Source organism: Acromyrmex echinatior, chromosome 6, assembly GCF_024713525.1.
Source record: "Acromyrmex echinatior isolate Ae372 chromosome 6, ASM2471352v2, whole genome shotgun sequence".
In the NCBI taxonomy this organism is placed as follows: domain Eukaryota; kingdom Metazoa; phylum Arthropoda; class Insecta; order Hymenoptera; family Formicidae; genus Acromyrmex; species Acromyrmex echinatior.
Genome location: NC_141857.1, coordinates 15,914,687 through 15,923,484, shown reverse-complemented (window position 1 = coordinate 15,923,484; position 8,798 = coordinate 15,914,687).

Below are 8,798 nucleotides of genomic sequence, written 5' to 3'. Positions count from 1 at the left end.
TTATCCCCTCGGTTTGTAGTGTGTACTATTAGAAAACGCGGAAGAACTCCCTATGTCCGGAGTAGGCGGAACCGTCCTTTATAAACACCTCATCCCAATATGCTCCTGCAACACTTTCCTCGCCTCCCATACTCGCTAATCCTTTCTCCTCTCCACACACACACATACACACACATACACGCATTCATCCATAAGCTATAATATATATATTTTTTTTTATAAAGAGAAGTCTTATAATGTATAAAATTCCTTTGTTTCATTATATTTCATTTTATTAATAAATGTAATTTAAGGTATTCCCCTGTCTTTTATTGACATCACCCCTCGCATTCACTTCCCTCGAATACCTGAGATCGCACGAGGTCCAGTCCCGGGTCAAAAGGATTAAGTTCCTTGACCGAAAAAGTAGGATTGACGTTCGCACTATCCAGCGGAACAGGTGTCATAACGTCCCTTCGGACGTTGACCCATATTCCGGGACTGAAAAGGTGCGTTCGACTCACAGGTATTCGCCTCCGCGCGTATACAGGAGTGTGATTGAGTTTAACCTTCCACACCCTCTCCATTCTCCCTTATTGTCTCCTTAACCAAATTTTCAAGGGTTTGGACGTAACATCTTTTTATTAAATTATATTAATCATATATCTTTCTCATTAATGTATAGCAAAAATGATTTCAAAACATAAACATTGATGAGATATACAATAGTTTACGATTTTCCGTGCGCTGTATGTACCGCGTTCGTCGAGGTGATCCGCAAGAACTCAGCGTGGTCTCGGGCGTTGATGCAAGATCAGAATATTGAAGATCTTATATTCGACTCTGTTTTTTCCTTTTTTCAATTTTTATTTAATAAATAACGTTATTAATAAACATATTACTCCAAATATACTTTTTATAAAATTTCAGAAATTATATACGTGTACTTCAATGTGCTTGAAATTAATTGCGCATTTCGGGATTTCTGAAATGTTGCCTATTTTTCCTTCACAACCGCTCAATACTTGACGGCGCTCACGCGCGGACGTGTATCTCAAGAGCATAGTATAAGAAACATGCTGCGACCATACCTTCCAGCAAATTGTCATGAAAATATTTTCCTTCCTACATAATATTGTATTTTCTTAATAATGATTGAACATCATATTAATAACTTAATACATTTTACTGAATGTAATGTACTTTTAAAATATTATTTTATTATTTTTATAATACATTCAGTTTCAAAGAGCTACTGATCACAGTTTTTATGCCACAGAATGTAATATAGAATTTTACTTTACCGCGTCATATATCTGGTCATCTATTTGCATTTTTTTTAGTGGAATAAACCTGGAGAATGCACTTAAATGACGTATCAACAATAGAACTTCAAAGATAATAGAGAGTTTTTACAATAACGTGGATTTAGATACGATGAACGCCTTTTCTTAATTAGTTCTAAAGAGAAAATGATGTGACCATGATATCGATTATGTATCTTTTTTCTTAGAATGAGAAGTAAAAATTTTTTATATGTGTGTGTATATGTATATGCATACATATATCATTTTGATGATATCGTTTGTGATGATATCGTTTTACACTGTATGTGTAGAAAACAACGGCGTTATACGAGTCAATCAACTGTAACCAGCATGACCCGCGTTCACAGTATCGTTGCATGGTAATGTAGGAAACGGAATAAAAATATCGATAATGAATCGATCGAATTTTCTGCATGATCATATTAACTCAGAGGCATTTTATACATTGGAAATAAAAACCTGTATCGACCTTGATTAACTTCAGCCTTCGCTCCAGCATCCCCTTAAGAAATATAAGCATAATTACATTATTTATAATTTTAACTAGCATAGTCATAAAGTTCCACAAACATTTAAAATGACATATTTTCGATGTTAATATAACGTTATGTGACAAATCCATGTTTACGATGATAGGACGTTAGATTCGTTAAGAATGATCAATTAATTACATTAAATAGACGATACCTTGCTATCTAGGACATATATACCTAGGACATATATATATATATATATATATATATATATATATATATATATACAAGGTATTTCAGAAATAATTGGCCAAACTCTAAGAGCATATTGTAAGGATGAAAAAAGTCATATAAACATGGGATCGGAAACGCTTCTTTTCTAAATTATAAACATTTTTTATTTAAAAAATGTAAAAAATGAATGTAGTTATTAGGTGTTGGAATTAATTCGTAGCGTTTTACAAGTGATGGGAAGTACTTTCATTAATGTATTTTTTAATGCTCATGTGAAATAAATAACATTCTTTCATTAAAAACGCTACGAATTAATTCCAACACCTAATATAATTTCAAAAATATGAAAAGAAAGAGCATAAAGCGCCGCAGGCAAACACACGGACATGGGCTCGTGCTTTAAGTGTGTGGCTACCGGTTTCGCCAGACCGCTGTCTGATTCTGTGTTGCCACCATCAAGAGTTCTTGGCTGAGTAGTTAGGAGTCTTATAACTATTCATTTGGGTTCCAAAATGAATTTTAATTGTCTTCGTGATTGAATATATCGAAGATTGGATATATTCCAAATACTAAATGATTCGAGAAATCGAATAAAACCAATCCTACATGCTATACAATACATAGTCATAATAGCGAACTTTGGACAGTTGTAGCACTCAAGAGACTCATTTTACAAAGTTGTGCATAGGGAACTTTTTAATGCTCTCCTTTTTTTATGCTCTACAATCTTAGCTAGTTCAGTTTAAATGCTGTTTCAATTCACTCTCAATGTTTAGTCGAGATCCAAATGGGCATAGCCTTTTTTGATGTATATTATGTTTTTGTGCGTTAAACATTTACCTAAATATTAAAATATAATATTTGATAATAAGTCTAATGATAATAAGTATTGAATCATTTAAAGACAAAAAATAGGAGATTACTTAGTTTCATTTGAAATAAATAAGAAATAAAATATGATATACACAGATTAATATAAAAAAATAGATTATATTATATAAATAAAAAAATTTTATAAACAGAATAAGACAACAATTAAACATATATAAGAAAAATCAAGTATCTTTTTACATATATTGCTTATCAACTTTATCTATATAGAGCATTAAAATGAATAATTAAGAAATATTTGATACTTTTTATTTCGACGGTTAATGTACGATAATTATTATTATCATTCGATTTAACATTAATAATGTATAAAATATAATTATTGTACATTTATTTTATTGTAATAAGAATACATATTAAATCAAGCAATCAAATAATATACTGCAAATAATTCGACACGTTATATTAGGTGTTGGAATTAATTCGTAGCGTTTTTAAAATTTTTAATGAAAGAATGTTATTTATTTCACATGAGCATTAAAAAATACATTAATGAAAGTACTTCCCATCACTTGTAAAACGCTACGAATTAATTCCAACACCTAATATAATCTCAGAAAAAATACGTTACATTTAACAATTTTTATGTAAAATATAAATTTAAATAAAATATGTCTCATATATTATGTCTCATATATTGTGTCTCATATATTATATATACATATGCAGAATATTTCAGAAATAGTTGGCCAAACTTTAGGAGCATATTCCACTCATTGTAAGGATGAAAAAAGTCATATAAACGTGAGTTCGGAAACATTTCCTTTCCAAATTATAAACATTTTTTTATTTTATATCTATATCTATATTATTATTATTTTATATCTACATCTATATTATTATATCTATATTATTATCTATATTATTATCTATATTATACTTATATCTATATTATTCTTGAAACTTCCACGGGTGCTTTCTATATAACTGTTATGTGTTTCGCGGGTTTTTTTTCTTCGTGTCTAGATCCATTCTTGGAATGCCTTTTGTGAGCCTTGCAGTCCACTTCATTAAGACGAGGAGCAGCCTGATACTAAGCTGTTCCTCCAGACTCTTCCTTTTTATATTATGCTGCTTATTGGAATGGGAATAGCTAGGAAGAGGAGGTGGAAAAAGAGGTGGTGGAATTTGGTTGGTCTTCAATAATCGGGAGAATGGTCTTCCTATTTTATTTATGTTGTAGCCATTATCTCTATTTAGATTATTAGGGTGTTTTTGTTCTCTATAGCTTTTTTATACTTTCTTGGAAAATCTGATGTAACGTGGTCGCTTTGTCAAACAATATTTGATGTCCTATTTCGATTGTGTTTCTGATGCCGACAGCGTGGCGTGTTTTAGTCTGATATCATGTTGGTGATCTTTTATCCATAGATTGACCATTCTCCCGGTTTCTCCAATGTATACTTGTCCGCAGGAACAAGGTATTTTGTATACTTCTGCGGAGCTGAGTGAAGGTCTTTGATTTTTACGGTTTCTTAAGATTTGTCCTATCTTTTTGTGGATGGTTTGAAGATAGTTCGGATATTGTGTTTGTTTAATATCCTGTCAATCCGATCTGTTGTTCCTTTGACATATGGGAGAATAGATAGGATCCTATCGTCTGGTCGTGTGTCAGAGAGTTATTGTTAAGTGGTTGTTAAGCAGTGCTCTATTAGCGAGATGAGGTCGGAGGAGATTTCATGTGAGGTTTTTATTATGTTTATTATTGTGTGTTTTATTGGGACTAGTGTGAAAAGGGATTCTACGTCAAAGTTTACGAGTAGATCTGTGAGACGTAGTCGGATTCTTTGGATTTTTTGTATGAAGTCCGTTGAATTGGTTATGTGTGATTCGAACTTTTCAGTGAGGGGTTGTAATGTTTGTGCTAGGAAATGAGTTGTATGTCGGGAAGTGTATGGCATTAATAGAGCACTGCTTAACAACCACTTCTTCTATAACAATCAATTTTACGAATAAACTTCAGGAGCAGCGGGCTCTCCTATTTCTCCTGTAATCCAATATCTTCATGGAGCACTTTGAGAAAGAGGCCCTTAGAAAAACACCGAAAAAAACCAAAAGTTTGGTTCCATTATGTGGACGACACATTCGTGATATGGAGATATGGCAGAGCCAAACTTCGAAAATTCCTTATTTTCCTCAACAGACAACATCCAAATATCCGCTTCACTATAGACATAGAGGAAAACGGAAAACTCCTTTTCGTAGACGTTCTTGTCTCTAAGAAAGCCGATGGCATCCTAGGCTATCAAGTGTACAAAAAACCAACACATATAGATATTTATATGCCGAGTCGCACCACCATCCAGCACAAAAAGTCAGTAATCAACTTACTTGTACATAGCTCACTTGTACATAGAGCTTTCACCATCTCTGACAAAGAACATCTACAGACAGAATTCAACCACCTAACTAGCCTTACATAAAAACGAACACGACAAAAAAGACATAACCAAGATAATCAATAAACATGCAAACAAGACAACGATCTCTGACGCACAACCAGACGACAGGATCCTATCTATTCTTCCATATGTCAAAGGAATAACAGATTGGATTGACAGGATATTAAACACACACAATATCCAAATTATCTTCAAACCATCCACAAAAAGATAGGACAAATCTCAAGAAACCCTAAAGATCAAAGACTTCCACTCAGCTTCGCAGGAGTATACAAAATACTTTGTTCCTGCGGACAAGTACATTGGACCGGGAGAACTGGTCAACCTACGGATAAAGAACACCAACATGATGTCAGGCTAAAACACGCCACGCTGTCGGCATTATCAGAACACATCAAAACAGGACATCAAATATTGTTTGACAAAGCGACCACGATAGCCAACGTTACATCATATTTTCCAAGAAAGTACAGAGAAGCTATAGAGATACAAAAACACCCTAATAATCTAAATAGAGATCTAAATAATGGCTACAACATAAATAAAATATGAAAATATGAAAGACATTCTCCCGATTATTGAAGACCAACCAAATTCCACCACCTCTTCTCCCACCTACTCCCCTCTTCCCACCTATCCCCATTCCAACAAGCAGCGTAATATAAAAAGGAAGGGCCTGGAGGAACAGCTCAGTATCAGGCTGTTCCTTATCCTGATGAAATGGACTGTAAAGCTCACGAAACGTTGGCATTCATTCCAAGAATGAATCTAGACACGGAGAAAATCCGCGAAACACACAACAGTTTTATATCTATATTTTATTTTATATGTATATTTTATTTAATACTTGTATTTATTATTTATTTTATACTTATATCTCTATCTTCATTACAGAAATTGCTGAAAATAATTTCTTTCCGCATCGATGCATGCTTCGAATCGACGTCGCATAGATGTTCAAAAGACGTTCAAAAATTCTCAGAATATTTCGTATTTTTTCACACGAAGTGTGATAATACGAATTCGGAGTACTTCCATAGTAACAACAGGAATATCATACATGAGGGTCTTAAGACCCCATGAATAAAAATCCAAAGGATTCAAATGTAGGGAGAAATGCAGGCCAAACAATAGATTCTCCTCTACCAATTCATCTATTGATGTAATTATTATCCAGAAACTCTCGAGCAGTGCGGCTGAATGCTGGAGTTTCATCATGTATAAACTACATTTGATTGCGTATCTGTAGTGGAATTTCTTCTAATATTAGAAGGAGTTACGTTTCCAAAAATTGTCTGTAGTTATTAACATTAAATTAGGAAGAAAAATCGGTTCAAGAAGGAAATCTCCAATTCATACATTGTACGAAAACTTATGCTGATGTTGAGATTTAATAATATCATGCTGATTTTCGTATGACCATAGATGATTATTATGATAATTTGTTATAATAACTTGTGAAAAATTTGCTTCGTCTGTAAAAAGTATCGACACTTTAAAATTTGGAAAAGTACACTGTTGCAAACTACTGAGCAAAAATTACTCGTGATGGATAATCCGCTGGTAAGAGAACTTGTACTCGTTGTATGTGATAAGAATGCAAAAAAGCTTCGTTTAATATCCTCCACAGAGAGAAGAAAAAAAGTTTTGTATTTCTAGTGCAATCTATCTAGTATTAAGTCTTGCATTTTCTATGACTCGTCTAATCACTTGCTTTTCGATTGTAGCTGCTTTAATAATTCTGCTTCGTCCTCGATTAATTGTATTAAATAAGAAAGATCCTGTTTCTCTAAGTCGACGATGGACCGAACTGAAGGTATTTTTAGCAAGGCATCATCTTTGAGGGAAGATTTGTTGATATAGACATTGAGCTTCTCTGCAATTTCCATTACTTTCCCATACATGTAATGGATATCTGCCAATTCGATGTTAGAATAACAACGCCATGTCGAAGAATACTATTTTCACTCTTAAATGCTTAAATAAAGACTGATTTCAATTCCACACAAATCTATCTAATAACTCTTTGTTTACTTTAGAAGGTGAATAGAAGTACAATTTATGAAACGTCGAAGCGAGACATGCCGTCCGACGTACAATTTAAATAAAAAATATGAAAAGAAAGAGCCACAGCACAAGATGTAGTTAATGATATTTAATTATTCTTGCATTACGAATTACAATAAAAACATTAAACGTTTCGGCCACAATCTGGCCATCTTCAGTAAAATTAATAATATTCTTAAGACGCAGAGTTACATCAAATTCGACCATCGTGTGTTATAATTGTAAAGATCGTGTTTGCATCAAAGCGACGCTGTTTCATATAATAATGTTAGAACGTCAGAAGTCATGTAGTAAAAAGTGTAGAACGAGAATTTCCAGATTCTAATTTACAATAATTTATTTTATTATTAATATCTTTTAAAACGGAGTTAATAAAACAAAGGAAACATTATCTGTTTTACAGCAAAATAATCGATGAATTACAAGTATACTCATTTCACAGATAGAAATTTGTCGTGACACTATGTGTTGTTATTGGTCGTATCACATATTTTTCCGCTATTTATATCCATGAGTCAAATAGTTTAGAAAGTTCTAGAATTATTTATTAAGTGTGAGAGAGATCTTTCTTTAGAAGAGGAAGATAAACATCAGGCAAACCTTCAGTATCACTTTGTTTATTGATCCCACTTATTTGATTTTTAATGTGTATCATTTCTGAAATTCTTCGTTTCATCAATGATTGTTCTGTATCTAAAATTTTAATGTTATCCCAATCAAAATCATGCATTTCATTCACACGGTGACGTGAAACAATTGATATCTCAGAAGTAGATTTCTTAATATCAGTCTTGTGTTCTTTAATACGAGTTTAATTTTCTCTTAGTTTGGCCAACATATGACAATTCGCAATTCAAACAATTAATTTTATAAACTACTCCGCATTGGTCATCCTTAGGCAAAGAATCCTTTCCTGTCTTAATAAATGTATTCATTTTATTCATAGGTTTATAAGCTATATTAAAACCGTACACATGTGAAAGTTTTTTAAATTTTTCAGAAACTTTGCCCAAATATGGTATCGTGAAAAATTTTTTCTTGTTGGCATCATATTCATTATTTCACGATTTTTTTCTGGATTAGTTCTATTTTCCAAAGTTTTTATTCTATTGTTAATCGTCGAAAATAAGAATTTGAGAGGATAGCCATTATTGAGAAGAGTGTGAATTAAATCCGAAATGTTCTTTTCATGAAATTTGGAATGGGACAACATTAAAATTCTGTCAAACTGCCCAATGATTACTCCCTTTTTATGTGCTAATGGATGATTCGAGAAATAATTTAAATATCTCCCCGAATTAGTCGGTTTTTTATACATATCAAAGATGATGCTTCCTTCTTGAATCATTATTTTAATGTCCAAAAAATTGATACCGTTTTCATCGCCAAAATCAACCGTAAATCTAAGTCTGTCGTGGTATGAA